At 43.0% G+C, this 24554-nt stretch overlaps 1 long non-coding RNA gene across 7 annotated transcripts in view; it reads left to right on the top strand.

Annotated features, from left to right (window-relative positions):
• The window catches only part of LOC311606291, a 66497-nt gene that overhangs the window by 40885 nt on the left and 1058 nt on the right, over positions 1-24554 (top strand). Inside the window, exons 1-6 of one of the 7 annotated variants that reach the window (XR_014782288.1) lie at positions 4001-4021; positions 7977-8077; positions 8526-8583; positions 10346-10450; positions 20367-20487; positions 23706-24031. This is a non-coding gene — a long non-coding RNA (uncharacterized lncRNA). Of the gene's footprint in view, positions 1-4000; positions 4022-7976; positions 8078-8525; positions 8584-10345; positions 10451-13288; positions 13398-13589; positions 13749-20366; positions 20488-23705; positions 24032-24554 lie in introns of those variants that run through there. The other 6 variants (XR_014782289.1, XR_014782290.1, XR_014782291.1 and 3 more) reach the window with 6 other exon arrangements.

Below are 24554 nucleotides of genomic sequence, written 5' to 3' on the forward strand. Positions count from 1 at the left end.
GCTGTGAGTATACTTATGCGTGTCTGTGTGGAGGCAAGAAGTTGACATTGGGTGTCTTCTTCCATCACATGTATTTAAGGATGGAGGGCCCTTTTACATTTAGTTTTTATTTATTATGATTGTGTGAGCATCATGTGTGTGAGAGCATAAGAGTGCATATGGGGCCAGGGGACAACTTTTGAGAACTGATTCTCTGCTTCTGCTGTGGGTCCCAGAAATGGAACCCAGGTTGTAGCTTCATACAGCAATTGCTTTTACTCAGCATCCCGAATAATTAATTCTCTTTAATTAAAAAGAATTTGTTGCTGGGTGTGGTGGCACATGCTTTTAATCCCAGCACTTGAGAGGCAGAGGCAGGCATATCTCCATGAGTTTGAGGCCAGCCTGCTTTACAAAGAGAGTTCCAGGACAGCCAGGGCTATTATACAAACAAACAAAACAAAACAAAACAAAAACAAAACAAAAAAAAAGGAAAAAAAAAAGAAAGAAAGAAAAAGGAGGCAGAGGCAGTGGATCTCTTTGAGTTTGAGGCCAGCCGGGTCTACAAAGCAAGTCCAAATAGGTGAAGTCCTGGTGCACTCACCCACCATGCATATGGAGGTTAAGGAACAGTGTCCAGGAGTCAATTTTCTGTGGCTTGTAGCTTTTATTTGCTGAGCCTTCTATCACTTAAAACAAGAAAAGAAAAGAAAATCTAGGAACAGTTTGTATTTCTACCAATAAAATTATTCATAGAAACTGTGGCTTACTTTGATCTTAGTAAATTAAGTTTTGATGAAATCTACTTAGTACAGGAAGCAGCAAGAGGAAAATTATCAACATTTTTACTTTCTTGGGCTCTGAAAATGTTTCAAGTGATTGACTCTTGCCTTGGCAATCTTGCAGTTTCCCTTCCCACTCTCCTCGCTCGTGTCTCGGTGTCTCTTCCCAATGGAGCCCTAGCGTCCTGCAGCTAGATGGGTTATTTTAGCATCCGTGCCCCACACAGTTTGGCCCCATCCCTCCTAACCTCTTCACCCGCGGAGCTCTGGCCTGTTCGCCTTGCTTATCTCTGCTGACACTGTGACAGTCACTGCAGCTGGGTGTGGACTAAGAGTCATGTCTGAATGTCTGAAGCCAGTGGCTGCAGGAAGCGTCTTTTATAATGGTCAGATCACATCTGGTCTCTGTTCAGCAGTAGCAGACTGCTGGCATTTTTAGTGGAAAATGGTCCCACTCCTATACTAGCAAGACGATCTGTAGTTAAAATAAGGAAGTACGTGGAACGCTTTAACGTTGTTCCTTAATTCTGATGTGATGTGAGTGTGTGGAAGTGAGTGGACAGCTTTTGAGAGGCAGGCCCTCCCTCCCTCCCTCCCTCCTTTCCTTCCTTCCTTCATTCATTCTGCAGTGATTTACAGGAATGCAGCTCAACTCAACAGGCTTAGCACAAGCACCTGTACCCACTGAGCCAACCCAATGACTCTATTAATGTGTATGAGTTTTTGTTTTTTTATTTTTCTGTTTATTTTTTTTTCCCCAGACTGTGCTGACTTGTTAGTATTTGGTATGTCATGTAACTATCAGGAGACTTTCCTAGCCCTGTTCGTTTTTTCTCCTTACAGGCAATGTTTATAATGTGGGCGAGGAACACAGTGAAACTGAGACACAAGGAGTTAATTGTAGGGTAGTAATAGAATCCAAGATGATGGCTCTGAACTCAGCATTCTGTCTTGCAGATCACAGGCAGGCTCCATCACCCCCTGTAGCTAGTAAATTATTACTATAGCATCTAGGCAGACTTTGAAACCGGTCCAGGAACTGAGCCTGGGGTTTTGAAGTTCCATTTAAAAGAAATCAGAGCAGCTGTTGTCCTTAGATGGAGTGGAGAGTTTTATATGCAAAGATCAATACTTCCAGACAGGAGTGTTTAATTAGGGGCAGCTTCACTCTCCAATCTGACCTCTCAACTCTGGCTCCATGAAAATAGGTAGGGCTAATTGTGGTTCTTAGGAAAGGTAGCGAAATATTTGTGGCATTTGGTAGGCAGTAGCCAGGGGTCCCAATAAACATCCTATAAAGCCCAGGACAGTGCCCCATGACAAAGAAGGTTCTGACTCTGACTTTTAGAAGCCAACCTCAGCTGGATGTGGTGGATAAGCCTTTAATCCCAGCACTCAGGCAGCAAGGCAGGCGAATCTCTGAGTTCAAGCCAGCCTGGTCTACAAAGCAAATTCTGGGAAAGTCAGGGCTCCTTAGAGAAACCCTGTCTTGAAACACACACACACACACACACACACACACACACACACACACACACACACACACACACACAAATGAACAAAAGCCAGCCTCAGACTTCTGTCTGCTTTGTGTAATAGTAACTGATGCACTCCCCTACTTGTCACTGCTTTGTCCTGGGCCAGAGCCACAGTGAGAGAGCTGGGGTCTGACCCTAGGTTTTCCAATTCAATCATATTTTATATATTTTTGTATTTAATTAATTTATTCAGATTACATCTCAATTATTATCCCATCCCTTGTATCCTCCCATTCCTCCCTCCCTCCTTTCAATCATATTTCTATAATACTACTTTTAAATGATTTTAGAAACCATTAGAAATTAGCTAGTTTGTGAAATTAGCTGGTGCAAATATAAGCATATTTTAAGAGTAGATTAAATTACTTTGGATAAAGGCACTAATCTCAAATATATATCATATCACATTGGGCTTAAGTTATGTGGTATATGGTGAACATATAGATTATTTCAAATGCTGAATTAGTAATGGGTAGATTGATTTTAATAACTTTTATCTAAATGTCAGCTATCAATATTCTCCCAAATATTACAAAATGATAATTTCATTGGACCAACCTAATACAGTGCTAAAATACAGAAAATATTAATAAAGCCTTTTGGTTAGGTTAAAAATTAGAATATTAAAAAATATTATAATCTAAAGAAAAATAAGAGTCTATATATAAACCCCAACCCTTAGCCCTACACTCTAGTATATCCTTCCAGAAATTGTGCAAGCACATTTAACCATCTGTATTGTATATATGTGTGTGTGTGCATCATGTGTGTGTATATCTTATATAGTGATTCCAGCTTCTTAAACTCTGTTTTGTCTGAGATGTTTCTGACTTGTTGTATCTTACAATCTTAGAGAGGCTGTGGTCAGAACGCATGACCATATTTCCTTTGCAGTGTGCATGCTGTCATGGCCTGTACCACCAATGAGCACTGCCTGCTGAAAGTCCAGCTCAGCACTGAGAATCTTCTGCCGCGACTGCAACATGTTTAGTGTATATGCAAAGCGTTCTGCCATTACAGAATCATGCAGCCGAGCTATGGAAAATATTGTGTTGGGATGCTTGATTTTGAAAGCTGCTTCTTTGAGTTGCTGGCAAGTTTCTTTCTTTTTTTTTTTTTTAAATTGTTCAGTGAATTTTATCTTGGGATTAGGATGGAGTTTCCAATTTCTGAAATGGCCCTAAACGCTTTAGTTTATTTATATTAAATGGCCTTTCACTTTAGATAGAGAGGGTTCTGCTGCCACAGAAAGGAATCCATCCGAATCCAGCTTGGTGAGCCACTGCATTTACTGGAGTTATTTACAAGAGCCTGGGTGACCCAAAGTTAGCTCTGTCACTGAGAGGTTCCCCAGGAGCTTTTTTGGACTAAAGAGTCGCACTTGCTGTGTGGACAGTTCATGACAAGTCCCTGCCAGGGAGAGTCCCCAGGCGGCCAATGAGTGCCTGTGCTCCTTGGCTGTTTATCCTTGGTAAGGGTCTTCTGAAGGCTGGTGGGCCCCACGAGCCTCCACGAGGGAATGTGTGTAGGCCCACATCTTCAGGGCTCATGCAGAGGGTCGCCACTGCTCTGCCTCACGGTGGAGTGGTCATGGGCAGCCTAGAGGAAGCAGCTAGCTAGACAGCTAGACAGCAGTAGCAATTACACCATATGCAAATTATATTTTGTTTTGATTTTTTAATTCCAGTAGAACATCTTGGACACCCTGATGCTATCACATTTGTAAGTACAAATATAGCTTTATTTCTTGCTCAAACCATCTTCATTGATATACTAAATAACAGTGTTAAATTATTAAATGGGTAGCTAGTAAGAAATGGGCATTTATAAAGTACCAAAATCATTAGGCATAGACGGCTTTTTCCTTAAGTAGAAACAAAATGGCTTTGCCATGGAGGAATCAGGTTGTCATTATTATTATAAGTGTTACATCTCAGATGGAGAGGTATCCTGGCATTTGGGAGCCAAGGATACACAAAGTCACACTGCATAACAAACCTCATATAAGAGATTTACTGGAAGGGAAGAACCCGGGAAGGTGGCTGCTAGGGCAAGAAGCATCAGAGAACTGAGCAGAAGACAGGGTTTATATAGGGTTGGGGGATAGGGTGCTTTCTAGGGTGGAGATTTCCAGGGTGGGGATTGGTGGGGTTTCTTTTTTTTAAATATTTTTTCAAGATGTATTTATTGATTGTGTATACAGTGCTTGCCTACATGACAGAAAGGGGCATTAGATCACATTATCAATGGTTGTAAGCCACCATGTGGTTCCTGGGAATTGAACTCAGGACCTCTGGATGAGCAGTCAATGCTCTTAACCTCTGAGCTATCTCTCCAGCCCCATTGGTGGGGTTTCAAATCCTGAGATTTGGCTTATTACTTTGTAGAGTAGGGCACTGGGCCTGGGCCTTTAGGGCGGTTAGAGTGTCCTCTGTGTGGTACCTGGCTGTTGGAGCTTCTCAGGGGAGGGGCCTGTCTACCTGTGTGCCTCTATGGTTATTTTACCCATTGCTCAAATATTCTGTCCCTTTGATGGGACAGCATATGAGGTTCCAAATGCTAATGGTGTAATCTTTTCAAAATGTTTGATCTGAGTCTAATAAGGCCCTTTCGGTAATTTCCAGCTTTTTGTTAACGACAAAGGAAATATAAACCAATGATGCCTTGAAGGAACAGACAAATTGAAAACACTGGGACATTCTACAAAATTGTAGGAATTATATTTCCTTCTCTGATATTTAGTAACACTAATAAAAGAACTATCTTGTTTTATATCTTTAATTTATCTTTTTAATTTTTATCATTTTTTTTCTAAAGTTTTATACATGAGTATTGCATTTACATCATTATTTCCACACCTCCCCAAGAGCACAACAGGATGTAGTACATGTCCCTCAACTGGAGCCCATTTTAAACAAAACTGCTACAAAGGGCTTATGGGCAGTGAAAGGCATTTCAGTGTGTGTGTGTGTGTGTGTGTGTGTGTGTGTGTCACACGCTTGTGGAGTTATTATCAAGTGTCAAATTCTTTTGGCTAGGTCTTAGTTTTTAAATATGCATATTAAGATTATTGACTGTTATTTAATTAACATTTTCTAGCATAACATAGGAGTGTGCTTCTGAAGCAGAGAGCAGATTGGGGCCCACAAGAAGTGCCTCGCACACTGCACGCCTGGCTCTCAGCATGCACCCTGTAGCCAGCTGTGATACAGAGCCTGGTACTGAGTAGGGACTCTGTGTGCATTTGTTAAAGCGGTGAATAAATGGTGTGGAAAAGGAATGCAAAAATTCCCTGTGACTTCCACTGACACTTAGAATTCAGCAAGCGTTAAGTCATGAGATCTCTATGCCTACGAGCAAGTGCACCTGGCACATTGTAACCGTATAATAATGAGGGCTAAGAAACTAGGAAAGATCTCCAGGTGGTGTGTGGCTCAGTGGCAAAAATGTGTCCCCAGAAGGAAGCAACTGCAAGGACTGACTGGAGTTAAGACCACCATAGGTGCTGGGGGTGGGGAGGGGGGCATGGTGTCTGTCCTGTAATTCCAGCTCTCAGGAAGCAGCCCCATCACTAGAGCATGCTGGCCGACTGGACCAGCTAAGCTGGTGAGCTCTGGGCTCCTTTGGGAGACCCTGCCTCAATAAATAAAGTGCAGAGAATTCAAGGAAGACTCCAGGGGTCAAAGTTGTGCCTCCACATACATGTGCACACATGGGCATGCACCTACACACACATGCAGAACATATGGACACACACATATGAAAGGGAAAAATTAAAAACAATGAAATTGCAAAGAGTAAAACAGAAAGGAGACAGTATTGAAATTGTAAAATGATTGGCAAAATAACATTATTAATTTAATTGTTCCATAGTCATTCAAAGCCCAGGGTGTTGAGATGGCTTTCTGTGGTAAGAGAAAAATAACCAAATATTAAAAAACTAAATTCCGGGTGTTTTTCAAGAGTTCTTAAGGCATATATGTAACTCCTTTTTCTCCCCTCTCTGTCTTCTATCTTTCTTCTTTTCCTGTTTTAGTGAGATAGTAAGATATACATTTGTTGCCTTGCTGGCTTGTGTACTAGCGAGATACATTCAAGTAGATTTTCTCTTGCATCTTTAACCAAAAGGATTAGTTAAACTTCTACTATATATACTCAGTATAAAATAGACTAGATTGAATTTAAATCCTAAATCTTGCCCTTGAAGAGTCAATATCAATATAAAGAAGAAGAAAATCGTGCTGATGGTGTGGTTCAGTTGGTAGAAGGCTTGCCTAGCATCATGGAGGCCTGGTTTCCACCTCAGTTCTGTAGAACTCAATGTGGTAGACATGCCTGTAGTCCCAACAAGTACAGGTAGCAGGATCAAAAATAGCATTCTTGGCTACATGGCAGCTTGGAGGCACAGCTTAGGCTACATGGGACTCTTTCAAATGCACACAAACACAAAGTTTTTTTTTTTTAATTTAAAAGAATCCCAACATCAACACACACACACACACACACACACACACACACACACACACACACACACACAGAGCTTTGGCAACAAAATTTCATTTGTTCTTGAGATGAGATGTTACTGCAGAATGGGTTTAAAAAAGTGAAAGGCCCATGGACACAGATTAGGGGTAGAGTGCTCATCTGGCATGCTTAAAGGACCTGAGTTTTACCCCTAGCACCAAAAAGACAGACTTTTTAAACTTAAAAAAAACAAAACAAAACAAACTCATATGAATGTCAAAGGGCCACTTACAGGCATTAGTTCTCTTCTTCCACAATGTGGGTCCCAGGTGTTGAACTCGGGTCATCAGACTTGGCAGCAAGTGCCTTTACCCACTCACTCTACCATCCTGCCAGTCCTGCCTCACCCCCTTTTAACAGTAAGCCGGTCCATGCCTCTAGTCTCAGGACTCAGGCGGGTCTGTGGAGTGGAGTGCCAGCATCTGTAGCCCCAAGTGATCACCAAGAGAGAAAGAAGTCTCAGCTACAAACTATGCTGAAGACAGTAGGAGAAAGTTTGGGATACACTACCAAACTTCTACTAGAACCTACCAGTTCAGAAGCTGTGAAGTACAGACCAGGCTGGAAGTGGCTAGTAGCTGGCATGCATATCATGGAAATTCCATATGGGTAAAAAAAAAAAATGGATCTGTGATTGTGTGTGGCATATTTAAGATTACTACCACCTCCACATTCAGTGTAAAGCTGCTCGTGGATGGAGAGAAACCCCCCTTTCCCGCCTACATTACATCTCAGCTTAGCTTTGGTGTGATCCGTAGGTGGTTTCCTATCTACCCAGAACAAATGTGCCCACAGTGCAGTGCTCACAAGTTCCACCCTGGAGTGACTGGCTTAGTAGTAGTTAACAGGTAACAATGGAATACACTCAACAGTATTTGAGATGCCTTCTTTTTCTTTATCCTTTGTACATCACCAGTCCCGGAAACCTCTCTTCAACCGTGTGTGTGTGTGTGTGTGTGTGTGTGTGTGTGTGTGTGTGTGTGTGTGTGTGTGAAGGTCAGAGGACAACTTGCTAGAGCTGGTTCTCTCCTTGCACCATGTGGACCCTGAGGATCAAACTCATGTCCTAGCACTCGGTAAGTGGTATTGCTAAGTCCTTTATTAACGCTCTTGTTATTAGTAGAGTTTCTCATTGAACGGTTCGATCCCCTAGGTGGTCAGTGCTGGGTTGCGGCAGATTCTGAGAGTAGAACTGATAGCAAAGCTTGGGTGAGACCCGACAGAGGGACAGAGCGCGATGGGATTCTGGCTTTGGTGAGTTTTGACCTGAATACCAGCGATGATTACAGTGTCACTGCAGAGTGCTCAAAAGTGAGTATATGCTGATAAAGATGACAGCATGGGAGACCAAACTGCAACCCCACACGCAGTATAACTGACAGCCAGCAGTAAGCATGCACTTGGAATTACTAACAAGGCAGAAGGTCAGAGTAGATGGTGAAGTTCTGTGTTTGCAAAGGTTTCTGTCACACTCTTGTCTCATGCCTTCATATAAGCGGTCTTATGATCGCAGAATGTTGATATAGATTATTGCTATTAGGTTTCTGTTTTGGAGACTCACATAGGTTTCTACTGACAAGTGCATGGCTTGGCTGTTTCGAAACAGTTCTTAGGCGGTGTCCCTGAGTCCTTACCCTCTGAGTTGGCTGTTTGCCTATTCAAAGATACCTTGTTTCTCCCTTTGGGGAAAAATCTTTTCCAGAGATCCTCGAGAAAATCAACTGAGGGAGAGAGAAGGAGAAAAACAGGGAATAAGTAAGGTAATATATTATTAAAACATATATGGTTATGGACTTTTTCAAGTCACTTAGGCCTTTGTAGAATTTCTTCATTAGTTCTGCAGGTGCCGGGCATGGTGTTGCATGTCCTTAATACCAGTGCTCAGGGAGGCAGAGGCAGAGGGATCTCTGTGAGTTCAAGGCCAACCTGGTCTACAAAGGGTGTCTAGGACAACCAAGCCTACATGGAAAAACTCTGTCTTGAAAAACAAACAAACAAACAAAAACAAAAGTTCTGCAGGCAGTATTGCTTATATTTTGATTAACATATGTGACCGAGTCACTGACTGTAGTACATATTTGTAGGTCTACTCAGCTTTTCATTTGCATATTGCTTCTAGAAATGAGAAAGTGAGGGAAGCAGCTGGCTTAGTTGCTCCAGTGTGAAGTACATTTCTAAGCTTTTTGTCTCTCTATTTAGTACCAAAGAGAAATTAGAGGTTAAAAATTGACTGACTAAAATAATCTGGAGGATAAATCAGACCTAGGGCAAGTTACCTTGTTTAACTCCCGGGTCTTACAGGTGACATCCAGAAGGGCGTGGCAGAGCTGCAGCTACTCTTCCACAGGCAACACGTATCATTTTTGCTCCCATATCTCATTTAAAATCCATACAAATGATAAAGGACTGACATTGGATCTCATACTTTAAGTGCATAAACTGTGTAATATGTAAATATCTCAGTAAAGTTGTTTTAAAAGAAGTATTGCAAGGTTTCAGAAAGACAGAAATAAAAGCACGAAAGGCTTAGGATGCACTCATTTTAAGTAAGAGTTTACGTATATTTTCATGATTATTTTATGTTTTTATTGTACGGAGTGCACAGTCCAGAAACAGAAACTTACCCCAGCTCCTGAAGTCTAAATAGTACTTAGGGTAGACTTACATTTCATTTACAGCACTTATCAATTACAAAGAGACAAAGGCTGCCATAGAGAAGAAAACTGGTTTAAGAAACAGTCTTTAAACACTTAGACACAGAATTTGCATGTGTTCATAAAGCTAAGGTAAAATGTGAACTCTAGGCTAATGAATGCACTGCCGTAAAGCAGAGAGCCAGAGGGAGGGAGAACCGGAGGGAAACAGTGATGCCCTGTGCTTCCTCTCTGACAATCTGGTTTGTCTTCTGTAGTACAGCTCTCAGTAGTGTTGTTGTTTTAAAATTAGTTGATTATGAGAATTGGTTCGCATCCACTAAAACTAGTCATTTTCAGTGTACAGCTCGATGAGTTTGCATGTGTGTGTGTGTGTGTGTGTGTGTGTGTATAACCACATAGCCATCACCACGACTGGATACACGTTGCTTCCTTTTCTAGAAGTCCCTACCAATGCTGCAGTGCATCTTTCCTGCCTGTGCCTTCTGCAGGGCTAACCGTTTGAGGAAATCACGTGGTCAGCAGGGATGACCATACAGTAGCAGTCCTGTGTGTCTGGCTGGGCTAACATAGTGTATGATATTGTTTCTTTACGCTGTTGTGTACGCTGGTTGATTGCTGCTTCTTGTTGCTGATTAGGATACCAAAGCTCCAATATGTTTATTCATTTACTAGTTGATGGGCACTGGGGTTGACTTCTGTTTTTATTTCTTTAAAAAAAAAAATATCCCCTTGGAGGTTCATCAACATTATCTTCTAATGCTTCCATTAATGAAAAACATTGCAATTAAAAAATTTAGTGTGGTATGTTATACATGATATAAGATTTATTGTTTTAGTCCGTCCTGTTTTTGTTTTTGTTTTTCAGTGCTGGGGATCAAAACCAGGCAGTGCTAGGCAGTGACTCACCACTGAGCTATGTTTCCAGTTCCTGGTTTCAACCATTCCTAAGAGCGTAATGCAGGGGCACTAGGTATACTGTCACACAGCTATAGCCACTATCCAGCTGTAGAAATTTTGCCTCACCCGTACGGAAACGCTGTATTCTCCATTCCTCCCTTCCACTAGCCCCTGGCCCCTATTACTCTTTTTGTCTCTATGGGCTAATCTGTCTTAAGTAGCTATACATAGAATGTGTACTTCCTGTCCTGTTTTGGCTTCTTTCACTTAGCTTAATACCTCTGAGGTTCATCTGTGTTGTAACACGTGACAGCTTTTCATGTCTCTTAAAGGCTGATTTCCATTTCATTGTACTTACGCACCACATTCTATTTCCCTAGCTACGAACCGATGAGTATTTGGTTGTCTATTGAGAGTGGTGTTGTTATGAACATATAATCAATTTTGTTTTATGAACTTGTCTCTTATTTTTAACCTCGTTGCTTTCTTTGGCTCATGGAAGCGATATCTCAAATATTAGTTGGAGGGTTTTTTTTTATTCTTTTGTCCATATATTAGTATAAAATTGTTTGTCCATTTGTTTTTATTTCTAATTTTCATTGAAAGCTTTTGTCAAACATCTCATGAGACGCTGGGCTGGACTCTGCAGAGAGGGAGAGGAATGATGGAGTAAACTGAGGTGCTGGCCGGGGGGCCCCCCTCAGCACCACAGGTGGCACTGCACTGAAAAGCCATCTCTGGACTCAATTTCCCAGTTACCCCACTGGGAAGAAGGGGCCAGGGGGAGCAGAGACCTGTGATGGGAAGGTGTCCAAGCTTCAGGCTCTCTGAGCAGGCGGGGGAGGGGTGGGCAGGGAGGACTCCCTTGCTTTCCACCCTGTCACTGCCAGAGCTGTTTTATTTCCAGTTGCTGTTGTCCCTTGAGAGGTTAGCTGAGCTGTGATTTTGTCCCCTCTGCCAGTCAGTAACGCCCAGAGACTTACTGAACTAGTTATTCACTGTAGTGATTTCCCTTTCTTTTGTTGTCTTTCTTGGGCCACCTGTGTCGCATTCATGATATTTTGACAGTTTGGTTGCAAAGAATGGAAATTCGTGCTGCACCATAATCCATTAAAGTAACTGGCATTTGTCATTCACAAGTGTACATGTACATGTCTTACCATTTGAAAGGAAAGGTTCTACTCAAGATAATGAATAAACGTAGGATAAAATTGAAATTCTAAATCATGATGGCTTTTTCTTTTTAAAGCTTTTTATGTTTTTTTTTTTTTTCGGTTTTTCGAGACAGGGTTTCTCTGTGTAGCCTTGGTTATCCTGGACTTGCTTTGTAGACCAGGCTGGCCTCGAACTCACAGTGATCCGCCTGCCTCTGCCTCCCGAGTGCTGGGATTAAAGGCGTGCGCCACCACGCCCGGCTTTTAAAGCTTTTTATTTATTTATTTTTTTTATTTTTTTTTATTTTTCGAGACAGGGTTTCTCTGTGTAGTCTTGGCTGTCCTAGACTCGCTTTGTAGTCCAGGCTGGCCTCGAACTCACAGCGATCCGCCTATCTCTGCCTCCCGAGTGCTGGGATTAAAGGCGTGTGCCACCACGCCCGGCTTTTAAAGCTTTTTAAAAATTCTTATATGCATGAATGTTTTGCTCACACCATGCGCCTGTGCCTAGTGCCCAAGGTCAGAAGAGGACACTGGATTCCCTGGAACTGAAGCCATCTGGGTGCCAGGAATCAAACCTGGGTCCTTTGTAAGAACTGCAAGTGCTCTAAGCCACTGAGCTGTCTCTCCAGCCCACAAAAACTTAAAAAAATTTTTTTAAATTAATTTATTCATATTACATCTAAATTGTTAGCCCACTCCTTGTATCCTCCCATTCCTCCCTCCCTCCCGCTTTCCCCCTATGTCTGTGACTGAGGGAGACCTCCTCCTCCCCCCCTGTATATGCTCATAGGGTATCAAGTCTCTTTTGGTAGCCTGCTATCCTTCCTCTGAGTGCCACTAGGGGACATGGTCAAAAATCTTTTTAATGGTAAAAGGAAATGAGCCCCTAAAAAGGCTCAACAGACGATGCAGCATGCGTGTACCTAGATTCCCTGGGACTGATGGAAAACTGGTGTTAGGAGGTATGTTGATTTACTGACTAAAAAAAAAAAATCTGGGCTGCAGAGATAGCTGAGTCATTAGGAACACTGACTGCTCTTCTAGAGAATCAGGGTTTGGTTTCCAGCTCCCACATGGTGGCTCCCAACTCTAACTTCAGTTCCAGGGCATTTGATACCCTGTTCTCACTTCAGTGGGCACCAGGCATGCATGTGGTACCCAAACATGCATACAGACAAAATGCTTATGCATATAATAAATCTAAATTTAAAAAGGATAATTACATGACTTTCCCTCTTTTCTTTTCTTCCTCCATCCCCTCCCAAGCTCCCTCCCCCCAACTTTTTCCGTGCTGCCCCCACTCTCAAATTGATAGGCTCTTCTTCCCTGATTATTATTCTTTTACACACACACACACACACACACACACACACACACACACACACACACTGTATGTATATCTACGGACAACTATGTAAATGTAGCCTGCTAAGTCCACATTTGTTGTTTGTGTGTACATGAGTTCAGGATGCATCACTCTATTGGACATCTTAAGAGGCTCATTTCTAGTGAAGGCTAAACTCTTCCTCTCTCAGCAGTCAGCAGCTGCCGGGAGCTTCTTGCCCAGGGGCGGGACCTCATGAGATGCCCCCCATTTTGTGTGAGCATATGTGGTGATAGTGCAATTGTTCAGGCCTTGTTTATGCAGCCATTCCTAGCAGAGACTGTTCCATGCACACTGTCTGGCATTCTGGCTTTAACAATAGGCTCTTTCTTTCTAGATGCTCCCTGTGCCACAGATGCAGGAGCTGTGATGTGGGTGTAGCCCTGAGGTTGGACTCCCCATGGTTCCTGCATGGTGTCCAGTTGTGGTTTTCTGTGATGCTCTCCATTTGCTGTAAAGAGAGGCTTCTTCGATGTGAGGTGGTAGCTACACTTATCTGTGGGTGTAAGAATACAATTTAGAATGCACAATTTAGAGCTGTGTTGGTCTAGGAAAGTGCATAGAAGATTCTTCTCTAAAATCCATGACCTCACTAGCCTCGGGACATTGGCTAAATTTCTGGTATCAGGCATGTTTTTGTTGGAAGAGGGTCTTGTGAACTGTGTTTTCAGATGCTGGTTTCAGTGCCCAGAGATCTGGTTACTGCCCTGCCACTGGCATTGTTATGAATGCTGAACCATCTCCCATGTCCATGTGATATAAGGAACGTTCCCCAATTATCCCTGATTGGTGAATAAAGATTCTGGAGCCGGAGACTGGACAGAAGAGAGGTAGGCGGGGGTTTAATTTCCCAAGCTTGGGGTTGGGAGGTGATGATGAGGCAGGGAGAGAGAGAGATGAGGAGGTGTAGCAGCAGAGAAGAAAGAAGGAGTTCAGCTATTGAACTGGATAGACTAGGATCACGAGGTCAAGGGAAGTGCACTATGAAAACAGACTGAGCAGAAGCTGCCTGGGAGTCATCAGATCGGCAATTGATTGATTGGCCTTCATGAGGGGCTTTTCTTTCTTTCTTTTTTTTTTTTTAAGATTTATTTATTTATTATGAATACATTTGTACACATGCAGGCCAGAAGAGGGCATCAGATCACATTATAGATGGTCGTAAAGGTACTAGGATTGAAACAGCTCAGAATCTGCCCAGCATAGTGCCTATAGCTTAATAATAAATCATAGTCTCTCTATGTCTATGGGGAACTAGCTAGTTAAAGAAGACTTCTGCCATAATATTTTCCTGTATTAATTAATATATACAGAATAAATAATTCATTATACATTTTTCCTCCTGTTGAGTGGGCGTTAAGTTCAGTTAGACATCTGTTAGTTTCTATCAACATGTGAATGCCCCTTTAAAAAATTATACTAAAACATTATGTATCATTTGTTTAGTTTTTAAATCTAAGGGAGCTTTTCTATCAGCCATTTCTTTTTATGTGTAAGGGGTACTGGGGCTGGAACCCAGGTCTGCTATAGTAGTTACTTTTCTGTTTTTGTGATAAAGCACCACAACCAAAGGCAACTTGTAGAAGAAAAGGCTTTTTTTGGGGGGGGGCTTATAGTTCCAGAGGGTGAGCCCATAATGGCAGAGGAGATGCAACAGGCAGCTGGAGCAGGATCTAAGGCAGCACATCTTCAACCTCAAATATGTAGCAAAGTCAGAGACTAGAAATCTGTGAAACCATCAATGTGCAATGTCCTGCCCCAGTAAAGTGCTTCCCCCAGCAAGGCTGCACCTCCTCCTCACAACTCCCGCAAACAGTGCTGACAGCTGTGGAGCAATGTTCAAATGCTTGAGCCTATGGGGGACATTCTCATTAAAGACACCACATTTGACAGGGTGTGGTGGCGCACTCCTTTAATCTCAGCACTCAGGAGGCAGAGGCAGGCAGATCAATGTGAGTTCGAGGCCAGCCTAGTCTATGAAGCAAGTCTAGGATAGTCAAGGCTACACAGAGAAACCCTGTCTCGAAAAACCAAAACCAAACCAAGCCAAACCAAACCAAAAAAATCCAACACATTCCACTCCATGACCTCCATATCCTCATGAAAAATGCATTTCATTCAAATTTAAAAGTCCCCTGTCTTTCACAGTTTCAACACTGTTTAAAAGTTTAAAGTCTCTTCTGGGACTCAAGGCAATCTCTTAACTTTAACCTCCTGTAAAATAAAAATCAAGCCAACTTCTTCCAAACACAGCAGCACAGAGTATACATTCCCATTCCAAAGAGAGGAACCAGAATATAGGGAGGAAATCCTGGGCCAAAGCAAGATTGAAACCCAGCAGGGCCAACTCATTTCCTGCAGCATCCGAGGGCTTAGATGGCCCCTGCCCAATCAGATCTCCTGCCTGTAACTTACATCATTCCCTTGGGCTGGTTTTACTCCCTTGGCAGATGTCTTACGGTTCTGGCATCTCCAAGATCTTGGGGTTTTCACCACAACACAAGCTTCCTTTTCACAGCTTTATAAATGGCTCTCAGGGCCGTGTTTTCATAGTGACTCCGGGAGTGCTTGGCACCAATGGCTTTCTGAAATTGTGGAGGAAGAATCCACAACCCTCACTCTTGCATCTTTTCATGAGTCCAAATGCAGGACCACATGGATGACACTGCCAAGTGCAGCTTATAGCTGGGGAAGGACTTTCTCCCCTAGGATCTCATGGACAGCAGCTTCCGTCTTTTGTTTTGTTTGTTGTTGGTCCCTAGGTGCTCTCCCCAGGCTCTCTTGGCTGGGTAGGTAGGGTCTTGCCCTTGAACACCTTTGCCTTTGTTCCAGTTCAGAGTAGAAGGCCTCTCCTTAGCTGCTTGATACTTATCTTTTTTTTTTTTTTTTTTTTTTTTTAACAACTACAGTCTTCCTTTTGGCACATATTTTAGCTGTAAGTAACATCAGCTTCCTGGTGCTCTTTTTTTTTTCTCCAAACTGTATATTTTGTATGTTTTCTATCCCATTTGCTCTTTTTCATTATAGATCTGCCTAATAGTTATTAATAACAACTATACTCCAGACTTAACATTATGTTCTCTTGACATTTCCTTTGCTGGAAAATTAATCCATCACTTTTTAATTTAGCCTCAAGCAAATTCTTAAGACACAGGCAGAAGGCAGGCAGATTCTTTGCCAATTTTTCATAGGAATGGCTTCTAGCCTCATTTCTGTGGAAGTCCTTGCTCCTCTCTGAAACCTTTGAACTGGGTTCCTGCAGCCTGCATTGCTCTCAGCACTCCTGCCTTCCAGGCTCCTACCAGAATGGCTTGAAGCTCTGCTTCTAGCATCCAACCACTTTTCTAGTCCAAAGTTCCAAAGGCATCCAAACTCCTCCCAAATACAATGTGGTCAGATTCTCCCCAGTAACAGCCCACAATCCTAGTTTGTTTTTCTGTTGCCATGATGAAACACTGGTCAAAATCAGCTTGAGGAACAAAAAGGGGTTTTTGACTTACACATTCCAATCAGAGTCCATCACTAAGGGAAGTCAGGGCAGGATCTCAAGCCGGCAGGAACTAAAGCAGAGACCAAGAAGGCTGCTTACTGGCTTATACATAGCCTAGGATCACCTGCCCAGGGGTGGCAGGCCACAGTGGCATGTGCCCTCCACATCGTTTAGCCACCACGAAAATGCTCCCCCCCCCCCCCCCACGCTCATGGACCAGTGTGATGAAAGCAATTCCTGAACTGAGGTTCCTTCTTCCAAGCTGACCTAACCAGTATGCTAGGCAAGCGTTCTAGTGCTGAGCTTCACCCCTGGGCCTTTCAGCCATTTTGCTAGCATATTCCGTAGTGGATACTTATAGAAAGAAGCAAGAATCTAGTAGGTCCATTCTACCTCTTGTTGGCTAAGAGGGTGGAGCTGCCAGCTTTCTGTGGGGTCATCTGTAGGCTTGTGTTGTTGCTGCTGCCCTTATGCTGTAGATTACTTAGTGCTAAACATAATGAGTTTTTTAGTTCTGAGTTTTATGTTTAAGGTGGATAGACTATTTTTTAACTAAGTACTGGACCCGTGGGGAGAGAAGCTTTTGTTTTTGTTTGTTTTGATTTGCTCAGAAAAGTAAAGATTGAAGCAACACTGTAAGAGTACATCCTGCCGGGTGTGGTGGCACACACCTGTAATCCCAGCACTCAGGGAGGCAGAGGCACCTGGATATCTGTGAGTTCAAGGCCAGCCTGGCCTACAAAGTGAGTCCAGGACAGCCAAGGCTACACAGAAACCCTGTTTTGAAAAAACAAAGCCAACCAAGTAAACATACATACCTACCGAGGTAGTACATGTTGACATTTTTGAAAGACCCATTCTTGTCTATTTCTCCTATAGGTAGAAGAAAATATCTACCAACCTAAATAACCATCCTTTCCCTAACCCAATATTTGCTTTCAAATGTTCATTCATGAAACCTAATAAATGTGGCTTAAGTGCCTGCTTCCCAGGGTAACCCTCCTGTTGTAGTCTGACTAGGAGTGGCCCTCATAGACTCATGTGTCTGGAGGCTTGGTCATAGGAAGTGGCACTATTAGATGGTGTGAGCTTGTTGGAGGAGGTGTGTCACTTGGGGGAAGAGGCTTTGAGGTCCCCTGTGCTCAAGCTATGCCCATTGTGGCACACAGTCTCCTTCTGCTGCCTGCAGATCAAGATGTAGAACTCTCAGCTCCTTCTCCAGCACCATGTCTGCCTGTGTGCTGTCATGCTTCCCGCCATGATGATAATGGACTCAACCTCTGAAACTGTAAGCCAGGTCCAATTAAATGCTTTCCTTTATAAGAGTTGCCACGGTCATGGTGTCTCTTCACAGCAATGCAACCCTAATTAAGAAAACTTTTATATTAAGTCTGATCTATTTTTATAATGATTTCTGGTCCATCCTTCCTTCCTTCCTTCCTTCCTTCCTTCCTTCCTTCTCTTCGTGTGTGTGTGTGTGTGTGTGTGTGTGTGTGTGTGTGTGTGTCTGTGTGTATGTGTGTGTGCGCGCGCACATATCCAGAGCCCAAAGGAGGGTGTCAGGTGTCTTCCTCTATCACATCCTGCCTTATTCCCTTGAGATAGGATTGTTTCTGACTAGGCTAGAGGTCAGCAAGTCCCAGCATTCCTGTCTCCAACACTCAACCCTATGCAGTGCTGAGGTCACAAGCCACATGCAGCTTTGTTCTTGGGCGCTGAGGTTCTAACTAAGATCTTTGCACTGCATAGCAAGCATTCTTCCACACCGAGCCATCTCTCAGCTTGCTTTCTGATTTTTTTTTTTAATGAGGTTTATTAAATGAGCATGGGGAGGAAAGGAAAAGGGGGAGGGGTGCCCCAGAGAGAAAGAGACAGAGACAGGAAGAGTAAGAAGAGAGAGTAGAGTAAGAGGAGGAGGGAGGGAGGGAGGGAGGGAGGGAGGGAGAGAGGGAGAGAGAGCGAGAGAGAGAGCGAGAGAGAGAGCTTTCTGATTATTTTTAAACCATTTTTTCATAGTCAGCTTGAGTGTTTTTAAAGCATAGATCATTGTATTCCCTCCGGTATGACTCAGCTACACTGTACCTTGCCTGACTTTTCTTGGGTAAAGGCAGCAGCAACTTACTGGTCACCCAAGCATAAACCTTAGTCATCTTTTCTTTCAGGCCTCCACTCTATTAGTCACCAAATTCTGTGAATTCATCCTCTTAATACTTTTCAGATATATCTCCTCCCATTTCCTGTGTTATTGGGTTAGGGTCTCATTAGCTTTTGCCTGGAGTATAAATGGTAATTATCTTCTATGTAAACCATGGCATCTAAATAAAGCTATTGAGGACTTATTTAAAATATTACAGTTGCATCTTTAATATTCTCTTCCTTACTCTAGCACCCACAATCCATCCTTTATCAATATTATTTCTGTAAATTACCAATCAGGTCTTTTTACCACATTGCTTAAAGACCTTTGCTAACTCTTTAAAGATAATTCTTCCATTTTGTATTATGGCATTTGAACCCCTTCTTTGACATATAAATGGTTTCCTAGTTTATCTTCAATCACCTCTCTCCCTCCCACTAGCTAGCCATCTTAGTATGCCTTGAAGTTTTGCTGTATGACTCCTGCCATTGTAGCTAGCATTCGCTCTCTAAATGTCTGCCTTTCCTTCTCTATCCTAAAAGATCAAATATGTTATGTACTGCTCTCGAGATCCTGTTGTACACACACACACACACACACACACACACACACACACTGTAAACTATGTGTTCCTTAACATTCAGAAAGGATATATTGGTTTGTTATAGAACAGAGTCTAGATGATAAATCACTTTTGGTGGTGCGGTATTAAGATAGCCCAGGTTGGCCTCTAACTCACTATATAGTCAAGGCTGACCTTGAATTCCTGCCTCTACCTTCCAACTGCTGCAATTACAAGTGTTCAACACCATACTTGCCTACCCAGTACTTTGCTGAATGAAAGAATGCTTATTCTAAAGATAGTGAGAATTTGGTTCTGTCTCCTGAGGAGGATAAAACAACCTCTGACATCAGGGATCGTCATCAGGCAGTGAGGGCTGGGTGCTTGAGTTATATATTTTGTGGATTCTTTACTCCTTCACCTTCCCTAATTCTTCCTTCCTACTTCCTCTGTTTTGCTTAGTTTTCTGAGTCTAATCCTGGAGCTTTTTACCTTCCTGCCTCAGCCTCTCCTGTCTAGTGCTCCAGGTGCTTACTGCCACACCCAGCTGTTGGCGTATTTTTGTTTGTTTGTTTGTTTTTTGGTTTTTTGTTTTGTTTTGTTTTGTTTTGTTTTCGAGACAGGGTTTCTCTGTGTTGCCTTGGCTGTCCTGGACTTGTTCTGTAGACCAGGCTGGCCTCGAACTCACAGTGATCCACCTGCCTCTGCCTCCCGAGTTGTTTGCGTATTTTTAAAATCTATTTTTGTTTTGGTTTCTTATAGATCTTTCTCCCTTCTTTACCCTAATCCCTCCCAACACCCCATCACTGGGTAGGAGATAAAGAAGGTGAGGGGGGGAGGGGCATGGTTCTTTCTGGCTACTTCCTGCTGGTTAGGGTCATAGTTCCTTGGGGGCAATACCAATGTTTGTTTCAGGATATCTCCACCTTCTGTCACACTGCATCAACAGCAACCAGGGGGATGCCCCCCCCCCTGGCATTTATCCCCTCTCCAGAGTCCTCAGAATTAAACCACCTGCGGCTGGCAAAGGCCACTTCTCAGAGCCACAGGAGACAAACAGTCTGCTGCTGTGGACAATCCCATATCCCACACCTGGGATTAAAATGAAAACATGTTTACACAACATAACTGAGAAACCAAAACCTCCATACACTCAGCTTTCACTGTTTCTTATGAAGACACATTTTTATGTCTCTCTACGGGTATTTTAGTTTGGATTTGTACTGCTAGATCAAAATTATTATTATTTTTTTTTACAGGCTCCAACATAACCTTTTGCTAGATTGAAATACAGTTCATAAGAGAAACGATGCATATTGAAATTGCCCAAGGAAATGCAATAATGCAGAGGAGGTGGCCATGAAAATTAAAGCTAAAAAGGTAAGTCCTTTCTTCTTTTCTCCTTCCCTTCCTTTTCTTTAGTACTAGGTTTTACCATGGCGTCTTCATATGCATGTGTCATAACACTATGTTCTCATGTGTTCCCCGTACCTCCTGCCCCATGCTAAGCTGGCTGCCGTCCTTCCCTATTTAGCCCCCTTCTCTAGTCCTGCTATGTTTATTCTACTGCCACTGCTTTTCCCCACCTTAAATTTCTTCCTCCCCTCTCATAATCTCCTTTGTACTTCTGTGACCAGCAAACACACGCAGATAAAAATGTCCCCAGCACAATTTAGGTTTCTCGTTTGAGAGAAAACAGGCAGTCTTTGTCTTTCTGAGTCTGGCTTATTTCACTTAATGATGTCCAGTTCCACCCATTTCTCTGCAAATGTCCTAATTTCATTTTTTTTCTTTACAGTTACATAAAATTCCATTGTGTATATATGCTACTTTTTTTCTTTTTACACTGAAACAAAGACAGATTTAGTTTATAAATAAATTCATTTCCCAGAAAGTTTTTTAAATGACAGTTTCCTTCTCAGCCTGTTCTTGTATGTGTGAAGAGGATGAAAGAAAGGTGTGGAAAAGAGGGAGGAAGGCCTTAGGGGAAAAGAAAGAGTGGCAAGAAAAGGAAGAAAAAAAAGTGAGGGGAAAAAGGAAGACTGGGGAGAAGGAAGGATGAAAAACTGAGGTATGAAGTTGGCATCAGACCTGTGCAGAGGTGACCAGGCCTCATCTCCTTGGGTCTCAACTGGTTTAGCTGAGCCTGCCTCAGGAGGAGCTGGATCCGAGGAGGCATCCCTGGGAGGGGCTCACAGACCCAACAGCCTAAGAAGCAGGCAGAATCTTGATGGCCAAGGATAGATCTTGTGGTTTTCCACAAAGTGCATGAATGGCTCCCTGTGGCCTCCCAGAGGGGCATGGGTGAGACCCTGCCTAACATAGTCTTCAAGAATATGGTCTGTATTTCCTTCTCATCTTTAGCCTTTGAAAAACTAGCCTCTTCTCTTACTACTGTGGCCACTGCATCCTCTTCTGGAATCTTTGGAGTTATGACATCAGAAGTTTGGAGAACGCTGGAAGCTGCTCCTCAGGTTTTTCCGGCTTCTTGTGGAGACAGCCTGACTTTCCCCAGGTCTGGTTAAACCCGGCGGGCTTTGTTTTCCTGCTTCTGTACCTGGGTTTGCTTACTGGACTGCAGAACCAGCTACCCCATCACAAGTTCTTGTTCAAGAAGAACTAGGAGAGAAACGCAGGGAGGAAATGACTGCACAGTTCTGGCCAGTATTTCGCAGGCACTCAGGACATGTTCAAGATGGCTTCTACCAGGCAGTACTCAGAACCCATCACTTCTGGAGGCAGAATGATGGGCTAGAAGGTATCTATCACCAGGACCTATGCCTGAGCACATATTCAAGCCTGGAGTTGTAGTTGCGATGCCTTTTACTGTAGAGCACCAAATAGCAGTTGAAGGCTCTTTTTCTGTTTTGGCAGGAGCAGTGGTAATCATTGATGAAGGGCCCTATATGGGAATCAGCCTGGTACCCCAGGATACTGAGCAAGCCATCTATCTAGTTCTGTGCTGGTTCCCTTCAAAAAATTCCAAGTTGCCTACCTCAGTGTAGTCAATGGGATGTTGGGTTGTATGCAGGTCCCCCAGATGGTCACATGATGTCCAGCCACCAAGAAGGCTTCTGCTCAGATCTACATATAGAAACATGCCTTACAGGTCAGTTGCTTAGGTTTCCCAGGATGCACATGAGGGCAGTACATATCAATTAGGGTGGAGGTCTTCTTCCCTTACCACGTGTAGATTTTCCACTGTGTAACAAGGGCCTGGCCTGCATTATCTAGAGCTGGGGGATCCTCTTTGGAAAACTCATTTGTTTCCAGAGCAATTGACTTCCCTGTTCTGGGTGGCAAATAGACCACGCAGGCCTTCAGCAGGCACTGGAGCAGGGCTGTCCTTACAGCTGCTGCTGACACCGAAACAGGAGTTCCAGCTCTCAGCAACAGCCAGGGCTACTGCTAGTACATCCCTGGACCATGGGGCCTGTTGAAGACAGACAATATCAGCATCTAGTTTGTTCAAAATGGGTATCAGGGCCATGGGACAGTAGCTGCATTTCTGGCAATTCAACTCTTTTATGAGCTCCATCAGTGTTCCTAGTTATCACATACAACATTAGCCCAGGTGAATTGTCACAGGGAAGGTGGCAAAGTACCCACCTACCTCATACATTGTAGCTTCTGTCTTCTCCATTCATCTGTTCACAGATGTGTTAAGTTGGTTCCATTTCCTGGGATTCCTTTTCATGACTTAAAATTTTATTTTAGGCCCAAGATAGTTGTCAGTGGGTTACTAACATAGCTGAAGAAATTGGTCTCATTTCTGTTTTTACTCGTACTAGTGAATGAATGTAGTTTGAGTCAAGACATTAATTAACCAGGATTACAAAACCACATTTCATAAAACGCTTTGTATATGGAACCTAAAACCAACAAACTGTTAGGTCAGATCATGCAGGAAGTTGTTAAAACTTCCAGTTAAGCCAAAATATGTTTCAGTGGCTTTTTTTTTTCCAATAGGAAAAAAAAAATGAATGTAACTCAGCAGTGTGCTTAAAAAAAGGCAAGTCCTTTTCAGTAGGTGAAAGAGCTGTGGCAGAAAGGTCTTGAAACAGGTTTGTCTGGAATCATCTTTCATATTGCTCCCAGTGTGGGAGAACCCACTCTGAGCTTCAGATCTTCCAATATGTGGACAAGAATGTGCCCATCTCTGGCCCTTTAACTTTTCAAGGGGCACCCATGATAGAAGGCAAACTTAGCATGTTCCATATGAGGTTACCAATGAAGTGTTTTGCAAAGGCATTTAATATTACAGAACCGGAGTAGCCTATTTTTGAGTACTGACCATTTCTTTACCTGGAAATGTATAAAAACACTGTATCTGCTTTGTTTGGTGCTTTAATAGAGTACATACCCAACATATATTCTTGTACAAACCAATAAGACATAAAATGCAAGCCCAAACTGGATAGCATTTCAATTAACTTCTGCTGTGTAATGAATCACCTAAAAAGCCAGTGGTTTAGGACTACAGCGATTCATTAGTTTTCATGACTGTACCCTCTGGGATGAACTCACATTTTTGAGAGAATAGCACTATGGCTGGGATAACGAGGTGTCTCTTTCCATGTCTCTCTCTTGCCTTCCAGAGTGAATACTAGCAGAACGCGTATGATTATGCTGTGTGTACGTGCGTGCACCATGCAGGCGCCTCGCTCCTGAGGAAGTCATAAGAGGGGTTTTGTATCTGCTGGAATTGGAGTTGTGGACAGGTGGGAGTCACCACGTGGGTGCTCACACTCACCCATCTTACCCGCCACATGTTTGGGTTCCAGGGAGGAGGCCATTAGAGGGCGAAGCAACCCCTGCGGCTGAGGTCACAGTGACTATGAGCTGCTTGGGTTCTGGGAACAGAACTCAGCTTCTGTGAAAGATATTGCTGGGCCATTCCTCCAGCAACCCTCCCAGCTCCCCCCCCCCCCACTTTTCTTTTCTTTCTTTCTTTTTTGTTTTTGTTTTTGTTTTTTTGAGACAGGGTTTCTCTGTGTAGCCTTGGCTGTCCTGGACTCGCTTTGTAGACCAGGCTGGCCTCGAACTCACAGCAATCCGCCTACTTCTGCCTCCCGAGTGGTGGGATTAAAGGAATGTGCCACCACGCCCGGCTTCACAGTCTTTTCAATTACTTAAATCTAGGGTAATATTAATTTGTTGGGAAGAAGAAATTGCTTAAAGAACCAACAATTTCTCCCATGGCAGTCAAGTCTCTTAATCATTAGAATATTGCATTTAAAAGTTTCAACAAGCTGCTTCAAAAAGAACACAAGTGAACTTGATAATATATTTTACTCATCCCCATATATCCAAAATACTGTCAGTGTCAACATAAAACCAAATTCTTGGGGATGCAGTGTGTATTTTATTATCTCCTTTTAGGCACTTCAGTGTCAGTAGCCACAAGCAGCCAGTCATTAAAGTGCTGGACGGTGCACATGCAGACT

The sequence above is a fragment of the Acomys minous genome (genome assembly GCF_964271855.1).
Source record: "Acomys minous genome assembly, chromosome: 10".
Classification (NCBI taxonomy): domain Eukaryota; kingdom Metazoa; phylum Chordata; class Mammalia; order Rodentia; family Muridae; genus Acomys; species Acomys minous.